The sequence below is a fragment of the Erpetoichthys calabaricus genome, chromosome 16, assembly GCF_900747795.2.
Source record: "Erpetoichthys calabaricus chromosome 16, fErpCal1.3, whole genome shotgun sequence".
Lineage (NCBI taxonomy): Eukaryota > Metazoa > Chordata > Cladistia > Polypteriformes > Polypteridae > Erpetoichthys > Erpetoichthys calabaricus.
The window spans coordinates 14,400,234-14,418,477 of NC_041409.2; the positions used below are offsets into that span (position 1 = coordinate 14,400,234).

The window sequence follows — 18,244 nt, forward strand, 5'->3', positions numbered from 1 at the left end:
TTAACTGAAAGTTTTGGATGAACAGATACTAAAGCTTTGCATTCACTATAGCCACTTGAAAGGCCTTAATGTGACAATAGGGCAAACTGAGCATGTTTCTCTAGCAATTACCTACCGGCTTTGCCTCTGCAGCGCCTGAAGCCGGCAAATATATGTGTTTTGTCACTGCGACCTCTCAAGATGGAGTGTGGGACCACTAATGAAAAAGAGGGTCTCCACCTCCACCAGAGAAGCACTAATGTTGTATTCAAGCAACCATTTTGTAGCTCTCAACTCTGCGCCAGCTACTTCCCAAAGTGTTGCTGTCATTTTCGGACACTCTGTTGTAAGAAACCTGGACTAGGCACCATCATAGTTGAAACCTTTCTGCACTGAACATGTCCTTCCCTTGTCAGCGATTTGGATTTGTTCTGGAAGTGACAGAGATTTTTCAGAAGAGATGGGCTAACAGGCAAAGTGCTCGGGTCCTCTCAGACAGGTAATTAATCAGCTTTGAGTATTTGAAATCAACCTTAAAGCTAATGTATGTTACATTTCAAATTTAGCCAAGCCAGTCACTGAATTATCAAAGCCAAATGTAAACAGCAATAAACACATTAAAAACAGTACATGATGATAAATTAATTTCCACAATTTAACAAATATCTCTATCATCAGTTGTTTTATTGAAATCTTGCCGCCCTTGACTTATAAAACAATATTATGTAGCAGCAGTGCTCTAACTAGCAAATCAGTCTATGTAAAGAATACTGATAATAGTGAAACTGATTTAAACAATCTGCATAGCTCTAGTCTTAACTTTAAACCCATGTTACGATATCAACCATTTTGCATTGGCTTAACCTATAGATATGCACTATATCAGCACTATAGCAACAAACCATTGTCTAACTAAAAGGTCCAGATAAATGAGAATAACTTAATTGCTATTTCAAATACACCAGTATAGCTCTGCTCTTCTGAGAACTTAAATGTGGATTTATTAAATATTAGAGCATTAACCAGTAAGACTTTTTACATTAACAATCTTATTAGTGATAGGAAAATAGACTTTCTTACAATTAATGAAACATGGCTCAGTACTGATGGAGCAGCAGTTTTAATTGAAGCAGCACCCCCAGATTACAATTTTGTTCTTTCGGTTCGGCAAAGGTAAGAAAGGCAGTGGTTTAGCACATATTTTCGGTTAAACTGTAAATATATCAGTTTTGACACTTTCATGTGCTTCAAGTATCTTCCCGTAGGACACTGTCTCTCATATTGACTATTTACAGTCATATGAAATAGTTTGGGAACCCCTCTTAATTCTTTGGATTTTTGTTTATCATTGGCTGAGCTTTCAAAGTAGTAACTTCCTTTTAATATATGACATGCCTTATGGAAACAGTAGTATTTCAGCAGTGACATTAAGTTTATTGGATTAACAGAAAATATGCAATATGCATCATAACAAAATTAGACAGGTGCATAAATTTGGGCGCCCCAACAGAAATATGATGTCAATACTTAGTTGAGCCTCCTTTTGTAAATCTAACAGCCTCTAGACGCTGTCCTCCTATAGCCTTTGATGAGTGTCTGGATTCTGGATGGAGGTATTGTTGACCATTCTTCCATACAAAATCTTTTCAGTTCAGTTAAATTTAATGGCTGCCGAGCATGGACAGCCTGCTTCAAATCATCCCATAGATTTTCGATGATATTCAAGTCAGGGGACTGTGGCGGCCATTCAAGAACATTGAACTTCTCCCTCTGCATGAATGCCTTTGTAGATTTCAAACTGTGTTTTGGGTCATTGTCTTGTTGGAATATCCAACCCCCGCGTAACTTCAACTTTTGTGACTGATGCTTGAACATTATTCTGAAGAATTTGTTGATACTGGGTTGAATTCATCTGACCCTCGACTTTAACAAGGGACCCAGTCCCTGAACTAGCCACACAGCCCCACAGCATGATGGAACCTCCACCAAATTTGACAGTAGGTGGCAGATGTTTTTCTTGGAATGCGGTGTTCTTCTTCTGCCATGCAAAATGCTTTTTCTTATGACCAAATAACTCAATTTGTGTCTCATCAGTCCAAAGCACTTTGTTCCAAAATGAATCTGGCTTGTCTAAATAAGCATTGGCATACAACAAGCGACTCTGTTTGTGGCGTGAGTGCAGAAAGGGCTTCTTTCTCATCACCCTGCCATACAGATGTTTTTTGTGGAAATTGTGCTGAATTGTAGAACGATGTACAGATATACCATCTGCAGCAAGATGTTCTTGCAGGTCTTTGGAGGTGATCTGTGGGTTGTCTGTCACCATTCTTACAATCCTGCACATATGCCACTCCTGTATTTTTCTTGGCCTGCCAGACCTGCTGGGTTTAACAGTAACTGTGCCTGTGGCCTTCCATTTCCTGATGACATTCCTTACAGTTGAAACTGACAGTTTAAACCTCTGAGATGGCTTTTTGTAGCCTTCCCCTAAACCATGAGACTCAACAATCTTTGTTTTCAGATCTTTGGAGAGTTGCTTTGAGGATCCCATGCTGTCACTCTTCAGAGGAGAGTCAAAGGGAAGGAAGCACAACTTGCAATTGACCACCTTAAATCCCTTTATATCTCATGATTGGACACACCTGTCTATGAAGTTCAAGGCTTAATGAGTTCATCCAACCAATTTGGTGTTGCAAGTAATCAGCATTGAGCAGTGACAGGCATTCACATCAGCAAAATTACAAGGAGACCCACATTTATGCACAGCCAGTTTTTCACAATTGATTTAATTTCATACAACTAAATACTGCTTCACTAAAAATCTTTGTTCGGAAAACACCCCAGTAGTCAGCTGTTCCTAGGAAATGAAAGACATACCACTGATATCTTTTTTGTTGAAAGTAGAGTCAATTATTATGCAGGCTGAGAGGGGTTCCCAAACTTTTTCATATGACTGTATATACTCCAAAACATAATGCATATTTTAATTTGGAATTCTCAGACTTAGGAGGGGGTTTCAATTTTCACGTGAACATTCAGTGTGACCCTAAAGCGAGAGAATTTATTAACTTGTTGCCTTTGATCTTAGTCAGCATATCAGCCGACGTACACATAAGGCAGGGCACAGGCTGGATTTAGTCATTTCAAAAGGATTAAAAGTTGATGTAAGGCAAGTCGTGGATATCAGTATAACTAACCATTTCTGCATTTTGTTTAATGTCAAAATACTGGTACTTAGAACAAAAGAAAAATATATTGTTAAAAATGTTAGTTTCACCTAGCTGCATCTTGGTTTGCTAATATTTTCAATAACCAGTCTGAATTTAGTACTTAGTTTAGCACAGCCAGCAATGCAATCAATAAAGAGCTGCAGCGGACGTAGTGGCCCCTGAAAAAATTGTTAAGAAATCCGCCAGCACTAAAACATCTTGGAAAACTTGTAGAGTGGAAGTTCTTAAGAGAAAATACCATATGGCTGATTGGATAAACAATAAATAAACAATACTACACTATGAAATGTTAAAGGCACCTATAGCTGAGCGCAGTAAAGTAGTCCATTTTGGGAGGCTGTCCTATTTTTCTAAACTTATAAATGATTATGCAGGAAATCCTAGGATTTTATTTTCAACTGTTGATCATCTTCTAAACTCAATTCAACCAATGAAATGCCTCTGGAAAACTTCTACTGCAATATATAAGGCTTCTTCTACATTTTTTAAACACAAAATAAATCAAAAATAATATAATACAGTACATCCCTCCAAAATAAATCCTGTTAAACCTTAGCAAACTCTTTTTTAGAGAACTACATTCCTTCACTGAAATAAGATTTATCTGAACTCAGCAGAACAATCCCAACAGGAGTTTTTAAAGAAGTCTCCAGTGTGCTCATTGATGTTATACCTGACATAGTGAATTCGTCATTAGATATGGGGGTTTTCCCAGATTATCTAAAGACTTTAGTAGTTAAACCCCTACTTAAGAAAAGTAATCTCAACTCCTTTGTCTTTGACAACTTTAGACGTATTTCTCACCTGCCTCCTTAAGTAAAATTCTAAAAAAAGCAGATTTTCAGCAATTGAATGAATATTTAAATACACATCCTATTCTTGATAAGTTTCAGTCAGATTTTAGGACAAATCATAGTACAGAAGCTGGACTGGTTAAAGTAATAAATGACTTGCAAGTCAGTGCGGAGTGGCCACATAATTGTTCTTGTTCTACTAAACCTGAGCGCAGCATTTGACACAGTAGACCACAGTATTCTAATATCATTTTAGCCAATGGGTGGGCCTCTCTGGCAGTGCCTTAAATTGGTTTCTGTCTTACTTATCAGGCAGAAAATTCTTTGTTAGTTGTGGTGATTGCAGTGAGGGAGCCATGATATTGTACTGTATGTAGTGTATCACAAGGATCTAGTCTGGGTCTGCTGTTATGTTCAGTCCACATGCTTTCATTAGTTCAGATTATCCCAAGACACAAAGTGAGCTACCATAGCTATGCAGATGACACGCAGCTTTACCTATCTACAGCTTTCTGGTGACCCTAACCCTCTTGACTCAGTGTTTGTCTTGTATTTCTAAATGGATGAGTGTTAATTTCCTTCAGCTAAATAAGGAAAAAGTTAAAATCTTTATCATTAGTGGAAATAATGAAGGTATTAGGCCAGGGGTGGGCAAACCTTTTGGCTCAGGGGCCACATTGACAATTTGACAGATGGGCTGGGGCATTACAGTGTTAATATTTACACTCACTTTTAGTGGGAACAGTGTTGTTGATCACCCTTTTTTGCCAGTGTATCGAAGTCTGGTGTTAGTTTTGCTGTGGCAATTCTCAGAACAGATCTGAGGTGTTCATTGCTCAACTGGGATCTGTGGGGTGCTTTGTTGGTGTTCATAACACTAAAAGTCTGTTCACACACATACGTAGAGTCAAACAACACCAGCATCCTCTGTGCCATCTTCTGGATGTTTGGAAATTTGCCTGCGCTTAATGAAGCATAAAACTCATCCAGTTTAAGAGAATTGAACTTCTCCTTTAAGACGGTGTCACATTGGAGATCAATCAGTTCCAACTGCAACTCCTTTGGCGCCGTTTCAAGGTCCTGTGTGAAGGGACATGACACCAGCTGAAGTGACTTGTAAATTTTTCCAAAATCAGAGAACCGACGGCAGAATTCTCCATGCAGGTCGTCCAGTGATTTCCTGTATTTCTTCACAAGTCGAGGGGCCTCTTTCAGCGTAGCCAGTGTGGGGAAATGAGCGAATGAGTTGTTTGACATTTGCTTTGAGAATAACTCTAGCTTGGTTTTGAAGGCCCTGATGTTTGTGTACATTTCATGCACAAACTGGTCTTTCCCTTGTAGCTTCACGTTCAGCTCATTCATTTGTGTCAGTATGTCCACAGCAAAAGCTAAATCACAAAGCCAATCTGTGTCATTCAGCTCAGGAAAATCGTCAGCTTTCTCAAGTAGCTCCAAAAATGAGATAATCTCCAGTTTGAGCTCCCACACTCGTCGACATACTTTCCCCATATCTTAACCAGTGGACATTGGAGTGGTAAAGCAAGTCCTGGTGATCAGTGTCAATTTCTTCAAGAAACTTAATAAACTGACGAAGTCCCCTCGCTCGAATTAAGTTAACGAGTTTTACAACTGGCTTCACTACGTAGTCAAGCTGCAATACGGATTTACACAGTGCTTCCTGGTGGATTAGGCAGTGTAAGAAAATTACCTCCTGCTCAGGGTTGTCCTCCTTCACCCTCTCGTGGATTCTTTTGAGCAACCCAATGTTTTTTCCAGTCAGATTTCGTGATCCATCTGTGGTAACGTTGGCGAGCGTACTCCAAGGTAGCTTGTGCCTATTTATGACCCCCGACACGCTGTCATACAAGTCCTCTCCCCGCGTTTTCCCCTTTTAGTGATTCCATGGCCAAAAACTCCTCCATTATCTCAAAATTGTCATTAATTCCTCTGATAAAAATTAAAAGCTGACCGGTGTCCTTTATGCCATTACTGTGAACCAGTGCCAAGGAATATAATGTAAATGACTCCGCTTTTTTGTTTAACTTGCCAGTTAAGTCTTTGTTAATTAGCTCAACACAGTGAGTCACTGTCCTGCGTGATAAGCTAATTTTTTCAAATTTGTTCTTGCTCTCAGGACACAAGATACCTGCTGTCTCTACCATGCACTCTTTGAGAAACTCCACTTCGGAGAAAGACTTGCTGGTCTTTGCTTATTTGAATGCCAGCGCATAACTTGCCTTCGTGCTTGATTCTTGGATGGCAGTTTGTTGGATAAAGGTGTCTTGCTGAGCCTGCAAACTAGCTGCCCACCTCTGAGCGGTAGCCGGCCGTTCTTGCGTTGACTGGTTGTTAGCGTAATTAGCATGCTTGGTGGAAAAGTGACGGCTGATGTTGTATTCCTTTAAAACCGCAACGGTTTCTTGGCAAATAAGACATACAGCCTTGAACGGACTTCAGTGAAAACGTTTTTAGTTGTCCATTCCTTATTAAACACTCGGCACTCACTGTCGACTTTTCTTTTCTTTGGCCCACTCATTGTTACAGATGGGTTCAGAGCAGTAGCAGAGTAATAACAGAGAGTAACCCGGGCTCCGCAAAATCAAGTCAATGTACCACTGCGTCTAATGCACCACCTGGTGGAACGCCAGGCATTACAGGACAAGGTCAAATGAATGCAGTCATAATTATGATATGATTTGATTTGGGCAATTTTGTACCAATCTTCGGCGGGCCGGATTAAAAAGACCAACGGACCGGATGTGGCCCGTGGGCCGTAGTTTGCCCACCCCTGTATTAGACATAAACTTGATCCTTTAGAATTAAAAGTCAAGGTAGACATAAATAATTTAGGTGTAATCACAGACTCTGATCTAAGCTTTTAAATTGCATATTACCCATATTAATAAGACTGCATTTTTTCACTTAAGGAATGTTGTAAATGTTAGATATCTTCTAACACTGCAAGAGGCTGAGATATTATTTCATGCTTCTGTTTTTTAGTCAGCTAGATACTGTAATGCACTGCTAACTGGTCTACTTAAGAAAGACATAAATCGGTTGTAATTAGTCCAGATTGAAGCAGCAAGCATCTTACCCAGAAAAAGAACATCTGGGCATATCTCCCCAGTTTTATGGAGGCTACATTGGTTACCAGTGTCCTTTAGAGCTGATTTTAAACTACAACTAATAGCATATAAAATCTTAAACAATTTTGCTCCTTCTTATACTTTGGAGTGCTTATCCCCCAAGATAAGCAGTGGCAACCTTAGATCTTCTAATGGTGACCTGGTTATTATTCCAAGAAGTGAGCATAAAAGAAGTGGTGAGGTGGCCTTCTGCTGCTATGAACCAAAAATCCAGCATACTTTAGAGACAGAGATACACCAGGCGAACATCATGAATCGTTTTTCAAAAACTCCTAAAAACCTGCATTTTAAATTTGTTTTTTTCATAACTATATTTTAGTTCTGTTATCTTAATACTCTAGATGTGCACACAGTTGACATACTCTTCAATGAATTTGCACTCCTTATTTATTTTTAATTTTCTCTGTTTTCTATTCCAGTTCTTCTGGTGTTCGGAACCACCACCACCTGATCAGTCCTCTGCAGCCACCACCAGTGATGTCTGAATGAAAGCAGACATCACAACTTGCTATGAGACCCATGGTGTTGAAGACTAAAAAAACAATAAAGAACTGCTAGAATGGGAGAATGCCTAGTTTGGGTTGAGCGTCTTTTGGCCTTCAAACCCTACAGATTTTGTTTCTTTCTTCAGCTTATTTTTTTTTCTGTCCTTCCTGGTCATCAAACTTTATCATCGGACTGGCACTTAGAGGCTTAAAAAACAATTCTATATTTAAGAACTCTACTTCTCTTAATTATATATCTGTCTTATGTAAATGTGCATAATTTATTTTGTGTATACTGTTTATTCATTGTTGTTCTTAGCTAATTTCAGTTTGTTTTTTCTTTGCTTACAACTGTTTCATTCACATCTTGTAAATCAGTTTGAGCTACAGTATATCCTTTGTATGAAAATGTGCTATAAAAATAAAAGTTGTTGTTGCTTTGTGGCTCCTATTTGAGGCCTCACACCCCTCTTGCTGTTTTTGTGACTCCGTTATGTAAAAAGATGCTGAGCAACAGACACTAATGAGAGGAGCAAAGGGCAAGAGGAGTACCGTGTTTCCCCGAAAATAAGACAGGGTCTTATATTAATTTGTCCTTCAAAAGCCACGCTAGGGCTTATTTTCAGGGGATGTCTCATTTTTCCATGAACAAAAATCTACATTTCTCTCTATTATAAAAAAAAAAAAAATCTTAGAAGGTTTGGAAGGAGATGATACGTAATTTTCTCGGAGACACTTTAATAACCCACAAGACAAGGCAGTGAGACAAAAGGACAGCTGCTGCACAGGCTTTTAAATGATTGACACGCAGCACAACAGCAGTAAGTCAGTGGCTGATCTGACCGCATCTCCTTAGCGTGCGTTCAGCTCCCCCCCTTCACAACGTGAGCGGCAGAGACGCAAGGTGGCTGGCGCGCCCCGGGCGGTGAGCGAGTGAAGTGAGCCGGGGGCACAACCGAGTATTCTGAAACAGAAATCTACATTTATTCAAATACAGTCATGTCATCATCTTCTGGAACATCATCATAACTCTCCAAACCCCGAAATCCATTGTGAATTTCTTGCGACTCCATTTCCTTTAGAACAACTGGCCCCAATCTCTTATGTCTAGCAACAGAGCTTTCCATAAATGAGCACCTCTTGTCCATGTAGCCTGCTCGTAGTGCATTCGGATATCTTTTTTTTGCAGAAAGCAGTAAGATTTTTGCCCTGGGACTCCTCCACAATTCCTTTCTTGTACTCGATAGAATAGCTCTTTTTTTTTTTTGCACTTATCTTGTCGGGGTGTCAAAATACCGGTGTTATTTCCTGTTCATCTGTGTACATACAATAGCGGTAGACGTTTATCGCTCATCCAAAGTCGCCTGCGTGGGATCATAACTAGGGCTTATTTTCAGAGTAGGGCTTATATTACGAGCATCATGTATAGCAGTAGAGGCCGCTATCGACCTCTTGAACCCTCAGGTACCACTCCAAACACCAGGTAAAAGTACAATTATTATTTATTTTATAATAATAATGTGCACAAAGCACCCTCCACTCCACACTACTCATACAATACAATCACCAATAATTAATCACCAATCCTCCTCTCCCAGACGCATTGCCACCCTTCCACCCAGCTCAGCTCACTCGTCTGGGGTTTCCCAGAGTCCTTTATAGTCCCTGACCCGGAAGTGGTTCCAGCCCTGCAGTCCATGAGTCCTCATCACTTCCGGGTCAGATCAAAAGTCCTTTTCTTCAACCCGGAAGTACGTCGTTCCTTCCGGTCATGTAATCAGGACGCACTTCTGGGTTATAGGGCACGTAGCACTCCTCAAGCCTCCCTACAGCGGCTCCTGGTGGTCCCCATGGTATCCAGCAGGGCTGTTTATAAAAACTACAAGGTCCATAAGGCCCTGCTGGAATTTGGGGAACTTCCATGCTGCTGGGCCATCCCTCACACATGCTAGGGCTTATTTTCGAGGTAGGTCTTATTTTCGGGGAAACACGGAAGCTCAGGATGAAGCCCCTGCCAAATCCTAACCGATCTTCTATAACATGATATAACATTCTCAAACTAGTTTAATCCTGTTAGGAACTGTCAGGGACAGTGCCTATAATGGAGCTAAAAAAGAATATTTGTTTTTATCCTTTACTAGTTTTTTTTATCATTCTTTTGCAGTACTAAGGCATTTAGTGCATATGGGTTAGGCAAAGTACTTATGTCTTATCTTATAACATTGTAACTTTTCAAGTCAGAGTGACTTTACAGGTTTGTGACATGCTCTTCACTAGAGTGCTGGGTTCAATCATCTGTAGCTTAAAAACGCCCTGAGGACATCATCTCTCAGCTTTAACTGGTTTAAAATAATATGAATCAGTCACAAATTAGATCAAGGATAAACCAGAATAGAATCTTCCTTGTGTGCTTTTATGAATTCTATACAGCACCCTGCCTAGCTCTAATATGAAGACATGGAAAAATCTTATACTTGATTTAAGTAAGCATGTATTTGTTATGCATTATCTTTTCATACAGTTCTGGATCCTAAGGCAAAATTCTTGTCAACTGCATCAAAGGGATACAAGTAATTGTATTAGATGTTATTAAACTGAGGGCCATAAGCATATTCTGCCCTAAAGGTCTTCAGTATTAACATATTATTACACAAGATTTCATTCTGCTGATGCTGAATATTATTAAAGGAAAATGTTGGGTATTTTTATACAATTAATGTAAAATAAAACAAATAACAACATAGTTATAAATATATTTAGGCACAGCCATGTGCATATTCTTTAAATACATTTCTTTGAATTTGCTTTTATGGGGTGTCATGGATGCACACCTGGGGATCTTCCAAAAGGCTCAGGTAAGCCGGATGATACCACTACCAGACAGGACGGGACATCCTGCCGCAAACTATTTCTCTTGTTTCCCCCACAGCATGCAGCTATTACCACAAGATGACAGCTAGCCCCGCCTCTGCCCTGCATCAGAAGCACCGCCCTTTCCGGGAGCAGGCCAATAAAAACGAGTAGCATCTATCAAGTCAAACTTTTCAAACCCTCAGCTAACAGCTGCTTTGCAGATTAAAAGATGTGCAAGCAGCACTCTTTGTTTTCATTGGACAGTCAAAGGGGAACACTGTTTACTTTCTTTGCTTTATTCATTAAGGGCAGTTGGCCGGGTTGGCACCACTAAGATTTCAAAGTGTCAACAATTGTTTGGTTCACAGGAGTTACAATATGAGATACGTGTCCATCCATTCAGTGGATAAGACAAAGTGACAGAGCAACAAGCATCACATTTTTGTCATTCTGTGTTTCATGACAGTGTCACATCAAACTGTATGGGTGTTTTCATGTGTACACATGACCCTGTACCTAATATAGAAGAAGAAGAACAAAAAATAAGAGTCTTATGATGTTGTACTTTTTGAAAAGCCCCTTACCAAATAAAAATTAATTCATTATACATAGGCAGCATAGTGTGTTGGACATTAGCATCTTCAGGGCTCTAATGCCATCATAGTGATGGGAATAATGAGTGGGGAAGCACAGTTACCTATGGTTTCTATCTTTCTTCCTGTAGAGTGGAAGCAGAACCTCTGGAGGAGCAATGATGACACTTGCGTCCCAGGCCCAGAAGTTCCAACACTTGTGTCTTGCAATATATTTAAGACGAAAAGAGACCAGAAGGTATTTCTCCAGCTTTATTAGTGATATTTTTTTAGTTTATTTGATTCTCTACCAGATAGGTCCTAAACCTGCTGTGTTATCTTACCAGTTTTTGACATTAAATGGGAAAATGCACAGATCCCTGACCTTTTATCTTGTTTTGATTGTCTTATTACAAGTGGTACAGTACTTAGCACTACTATATAACAGCTCCTGATACTTGAGTTCAGTTCCTGGTCTGATATTGGTCAATGTGGAGTTTGAACATGTGAAGCAACAAGTGCTTGCAGCCATGTTGATGACCCGTTTCCCAGGTCATCGATCATCACCATGAAGATGGTGCTTCTGATGCTGGGGAGGCAGCATTAAGAAGAAGGAAGCCTCACGCCTGGACAAACTGGTGAGAAAGGCAGGCTGTATTGTTGGCACGGAGCTGGACAGCTTGACATCTGTGGCAGAGTGACGGGCGCTCAGCAGGCTCCTATCAATTATGAATAATCCACTGCATCCACTAAACAGTGTCATCTCCATACAGAAGAGCAGCTTCAGCGACAGACAGCTGTCACCGTCGTGCTCCACTGATAGACTGAGGAGATCGTTCCTCCCCCACACTATGCGACTCTTCAATTCCACTCGGGGGGGGGGGGGGGGGGTTTGGGGGGGTTTAACGTTAACATTATACAAAGTTATTGTCTGTTTTTTCCTGCATTATTATCAATCTTTAATTTAATATTGTTTTTTGTATCAGTATGCTGCTGCTGGAGTATGTGAATTTCCCCTTGGGATTAATAAAGTATCTATCTATCTATCTATCTATCTATCTATCTATCTATCTATCTATCTATCTATCTATCTATCTATCTATCTATCTATCTATCTATCTATCTATCTATCATGACTGAAGTGCACTAGTGCAATGAAGGCACAAAACAACAAGGTTGGTGCAACAAAAGTGCTCAGTGCAGTTTATTCAAACCAATCAAATCAACAGGCAATGTCCAAAGAAAAAGGGCAATGCAGTTCTTTATCAATTAAATAAATAAATAAATAATCAATGATAAAAACAAGTGCTCTTTTGTGGGAGTTAAATTCAGCCAATAAATAGATAAATCCAAACAAGGGTTAAAAAGAAATCTAAAATCCCATTCTCTGTCCTGAGCCCCAATGCATTTCTCTCTTTATCTCATTTGTCTCCTCCCCACTCACCCATCAGGTTTCCACAGCAGGGCTGAGATGCCAGTGTAATGGGCTAGAATTCAGTATTCTAAAGAAAATTACATTTCTGTGTGTTGCTTAGTGTAATGGGCTATAAATCAGCATCAGGTTATTGTTGATGGTTATCTATCACCTGTTTTGATTAAGTATCTCATCCACACAAAATGTGGTGATAACAGAACTATCTGCTTCCTTTGAAAATTAACGAGTTCCGGGGACATTAGTTTCTAATTAAGTACTTTTTGATAGCTGGCCACAATACCATTGTTGAACCAAAGTAAATGTGTTTACACTATTTGTTCTAGAGGAGTACTAGGGTGTTGTACCGTGTTAGCCATTATGAATGTAGAGAAAAGCCAAGCAAAATGACACCTTTTATTGGCTAACTAAAAAGATTACAATATGCAAGCTTTCGAGGCAACTCAGGCCCCTGGGCCTGAGTTGCCTCAAAAGCTTGTTCTAGAGGAGGAAATTGGCTTGCACCATTGTTTCACTGATTGCCATGTTGATCTATGCAGAAACTGAAGCATATATATACAGTTAGGTCCATAAATATTTGGACAGAGACAACTTTTTTCTAATTTTGGTTCTGTACATTACCACAATGAATTTTAAATGAAACAACTCAGATGCAGTTGAAGTGCAGACTTTCAGCTTTAATTCAGTGGGGTGAACAAAACGATTGCATAAAAATGTGAGGCAACTAAAGCATTTTTAACACAATCCCCTCATTTCAGGGGCTCAAAAGTAATTGGACAAATTAAATAACTGGAAATAAAATGTTCATTTCTAATACTTGGTTGAAAACCCTTTGCTGGCAATGACAGCCTGAAGTCTTGAACTCCTGGACATCACCAGATGCTGGGTTTCCTCCTTTTTAATGCTCTGCCAGGCCTTTACTGCAGCGACTTTCAGTTGCTGTTTGTTTGTGGGCCTTTCTGTCTGAAGTTTAGTCTTCAACAAGTGAAATGCACGCTCAGTTGGGTTAAGATCAGGTGACTGACTTGGCCATTCAAGAATTTTCCACTTCTTTGCTTTAATAAACTCCTGGGTTGCTTTGGCTGTATGTTTTGGGTCATTGTCCACCTGTATCATGAAACGCCACCCAATCAATTTGACTGAATTTAGCTGAATTTGAGCAGACAGTATGTCTCTGAACACCTCAGAATTCATTCGGCTGCTTCTGTTCTGTGTCACATCATCAATAATCACTAGTGTCCCAGTGCCACTGGCAGCCATGCACGCCCAAGCCATCACACTGCCTCCCTCCACTGTGTTTTACAGATGATGTGGTATGCTTTGGATAATGAGCTGTTCCACGCCTTCTCCATACTTTTTTCTTGCCATCATTCTGGTAGAGGTTGATCTTGGTTTCATCTGTCCAAAGAATGTTTTTCCAGAACTGTGCTGGCTTTTTTAGATGTTCTTTAGCAAAGTCCAATCTAGCCTTTCTATTCTTGAGGTTTATGAGTGGCTTGCACCTTGCAGTGCACCCTCTGTATTTACTTTCATGCAGTCTTCTCTTTATGATAGACTTGGATATCGATACGCGTAACCCCTGGAGAGTGTTGTTCACTTGGTTGGCTGTTGTGAAGGGGTTTCTCTTTACCATGGAAATGATTCTGCGATCATCCACCACTGTTGTCTTCTGTGGATGTCCAGGTCTTTTTGTGTTGCTGAGTTCACCAGTGCTTGCTTTCTTTCTCAGGATGTACTAAACTGTAGATTTTGCCACTCGTAATATTGTAGAAATTTCTCGGATGGGTTTTTTCTGTTTTCGCAGCTTAAGGATGGCTTCTTTCACCTGCATGGAGAGCTCCTTTGACTGCATGTTGTCTATTCACAGCAAAATCTTCCACATGCAAGCACCACACCTCAAATCAACTCCAGGCCTTTTATCTGCTTAATTGATAATGACATAACAATGGACTTGCCCACACCTGCCCATGAAACAGCCTTTGAGTCAATTGTCCAATTACTTTTGAGTCCCTGAAATGAAGGGATTGTGTTCAAAAAATGATTTAGTTGCCTCACACTTTTATGCAATCATTTTGTTCACCCCACTGAATTAAAGCTGAAAGTCTGCACTTCAATTTGCATCGGAGTTGTTTCATTTAAAATTCATTGTGGTCATGTACAGAACCAAAATTAGAAAAAAGTTGTCTCTGTCCAAATATTTATGGACCTAACTGTATTTCTGGTAAAAGGAGAATGAAGGAGAACAGAGAAGTATAGTCTGAGACTCAGGACTGCTGCCTGTTTCTGATATGCTTTTCACCATATCGCTGTGGCTACACCCTGTAGCAACAGTGGCTTGTACCTGGCCCAGGTTCCCCTAGGCCTGAGGTCGGTAACACCAGCAACTGTGGTTTCCACTCTGGCTCTCACCCTAGCCATCTCATTCAGTAACCACTATCATACTCTGAGCTGGTCTCCATCATCCTGCTGCTTTCCTTCAGTCTGGAGTAGCCCACCCCCAAAGTACTGATCCCCTTGCTCCCTTGTGGGGTCAGCTGACCACTTTTCCTCCAAACAACTGCATTGGCTTACACTTCCAATCTTGTTTCTGCTCTTTTCCCAATGGGCTTTCTCAACTTGACTCCCTTATAGCTTGCATTCTTTCTCGATCCTCTCTTTTTTTTCTTTTCTATTTGTCGTAGCTAGACTCTTTTATACCCTGTGGGTGCAGAAGCTTTGGATTGTCAATGAGGAACAGCTTAGCCGATTGTGCCTGCAAGTTAGCAAGCCATCAGTTAGATTCCCCACTCAACGCACTACGACTGTATGGCTTTCCAGCAACACACACCCAAACCCACAAGACTGAGCCACACTGTCTTTAATAAAATCCTGCACTGTCACAAACTCCCATTCGCTTCACCACAGAACTTTTCATATTATCCCTTGGTTTGCTACCCTGGATCTAGATCCCCCCTCCTACTGTAATGTCTGTACTTGATTCGCCAGGCGGGGTTGCCCCTCCCAGCTCTGATGATTGCACTCAATTCACCTAGGTGGGAAACCCCAACCCCTGCTCAGATGGTCATGCTTCATTCAGTAAGGTAGACCCATCCCTTGATAGGTCGCAAAGACACATGGGAGAAAGCCGGACACGACACCAAAAAGGTGGAATCCCAGTTTATACTTGATGTATCTGCATTAGGTACGAGGGCAAATGACGTCAGATTTGGAGACTGCCCCCCCCCCCCCCCCCCCCCAAACCATGCAGAGCATCATTGTTTCCAAAATGGTAAATTTCAAGGAGATGCTTGTTAAATGAGTACCGGAATAATGAACAAAGTATTGAATATGGTGCAACAGGACATCAAAACGCAAGGAACAAGTGCAAAACATCTGCAATGTATCCACTCATTATGTTGGTGCCCCACTCTTGAGAATATTATTCTCGCACTTCCTTCACCACTTTTGGTCAATCGGTCTGACACTCCACCTTCTCCTTTTGTTCCTCCTAAGGTCAGTAATAGCTGACACAATTCTTCTTTCATTATCCTGTGCTGTGACATTCTTAGCTATGCAACACTGACCGAACCCTGAGAGTGAAAATATCAGTGCGCAGATGGAACGGATCACAACAAGTACAAATGTGTTTTGGTCGCTCACTGCGTGCGTGCTTTGCTGTGCATTCTGCATGCCAGCTCTACGTGATAAGTAATAACCAGGCTTAAGAAATACTGCCCTAGTACTTCAACTCTGTTACGTTACAAATGGGTAAGAACACAGACAAATCCAAAACCAAATTAAATCATGTCAAAAATTTAATAACTTTCTTGAGTAAAATCTCTCTACAAGTCAACTCAAGAATTTAGTATTTTTTAATTATGATGTAATTACTATCAGCTTAAGAAGACTATGAGTGTCCATGTTTAATTGTGTAACTCAAAATTCTACCCATTGTAAGTGTGAGCTTGTCCACTGATGTAACCTGCAATGGGTTTGAGTCCACTACAAGGTCGGCTTCCTGCTTGAGAAGGCTCTGCATTTTGCAGGGTGCAAGTAGGTTGGGAGCTGATAGGTGGCTTTCAAGATAATAAAAAAAAAACACTAAATTAATTAATCAATATTTATTTAGTATTAAATAAATACCACTGTCAGTGAAAAGGAAGGTTGCAAGACAGAAGACTAACGCGTAATAACAGTCAAAAACAACGAGCCAAATGCACACGTAAACAAGGAATAAACAGCAATAAATTATAGAAGGGAAAAATAAAACCCTCAACACAAGAGAGTCTGACTTTTTCAACAACTATTTGATGAGGTGCCTGTATCTTCTGGCTTCTATTTGTCATGAAAATGACCAGCATGCGCATCACATACCGGCATTAGAGACAACAGCCTCAATGTGCATAGCCATGCCATCCATTTGGTTAAACAATTGGTAATTGTTATAAAAATGACAACAAAAATACAAAAAATAAATGATAACATGACATAGAATCACAGTGAAAATATGCTTATTCAGCTGTAGGACTGACATATTGTTACCATGCTGGTACAGTACATTACTGCTATTTTTATATCAGATGCAAATTACTGCAATTTATCATACTTCTGCTTAACAAGATGGCTTTTCAGAAAATTATGAACATCATAGCTGTTTGTAAATGTAAATCATTCAACTGTAAGCAATATTTTATAGTATAACTTATTATTCATTATTAAGTGAAACCCTTCAGGTTTTTCAAGCTGTTTGCACCTGGTCAATGTTGTTTTCTACTTTCTGGTATCTCTCAGTGCTTTTTATCTGGTCACAGAAGTGTTTCATTTTAATATGCTTAAAGTTTATCCTCATTAAATTCACTTCATTTTCACAAAAATCAATGGGTACAAATACATTTTGGTTTATATATGAGTATACTGTAAAGCGTAATATTTAAAGGTAGCTATTTTTTTTACTTAGTATAATATAATGTCTTCTATCTGAACCTTTAACTTTTCTTTTTTTTTTTTGGTATAAATCACAGCATTCATAGAGTAATTATTAATTTGTCTTTGTTTTTTCTCGCTTTTTTTATCTCACATTCTATAGATGCACATTTTAGGTGAATTAGTGACTCTGAATTGCCAAATATGATCACATGTAGGAGCAAAACAAAAGTACAGGACCTTTGGGAGGATCATTAATCCCAAAATCCTTTGCAGAGGTTGATTCCCATAGGTCAGTGATGTAATGAAAACTATCCATCCATCCTCTTCCGCTTATCTGAGATTGGGTCGCGGGGGCAGCAGCTTGAGCAGAGATGCCCAGACTTCCCTCTCCCCGTCCACTTCTTCTAGCTCTTCTGGGAGAATCCTAAGGCGTTCCCAGGCCAGCTGAGAGACATAGTCTCTCCAGCGTGTCCTGAGTCTTCCCCGGAGCCTCCTCCAAGTTGGACGTGCGCGGAACACCTCACCAGGGAGGCATCCTGATCAGATGCCCGAGCCACCTCATCTGACTCCTCTCGATGCGGAGGAGCAGCGGCTCTACTCTGAGCCCCTCCCGGATGACTGAGCTTCTCATCCTATCTTTAAGGGAGTGCCCAGACACCCTGTGGAGGAAACTCATTTCAGTCGCTTGTATTCGCGATCTCGTTCTTTCGGTCACTACCCATAGCTCATGACCATAGGTGAGGGTAGGAACGTAGAGCGACTGGTAAATTGAGAGCTTTGCCTTGTGGCTCAGCTCCTTTTTCACCACGACAGACCGATGCAGAGCCCGCATCACTGCGGATGCCGCA

The 18,244-nt window shown here is 40.3% G+C and overlaps 1 long non-coding RNA gene across 1 annotated transcript; it reads left to right on the forward strand.

The window, feature by feature from the left end:
• Positions 1-388: 388 nt before the first annotated feature.
• LOC127526010 (uncharacterized) lies at positions 389-16,088 on the forward strand. The gene is made up of 3 exons (XR_007933634.1): positions 389-478; positions 11,212-11,318; positions 15,984-16,088. It is a non-coding gene; the product is annotated as an uncharacterized LOC127526010 (long non-coding RNA).
• The last annotated feature ends 2,156 nt before the right edge of the window (positions 16,089-18,244 follow it).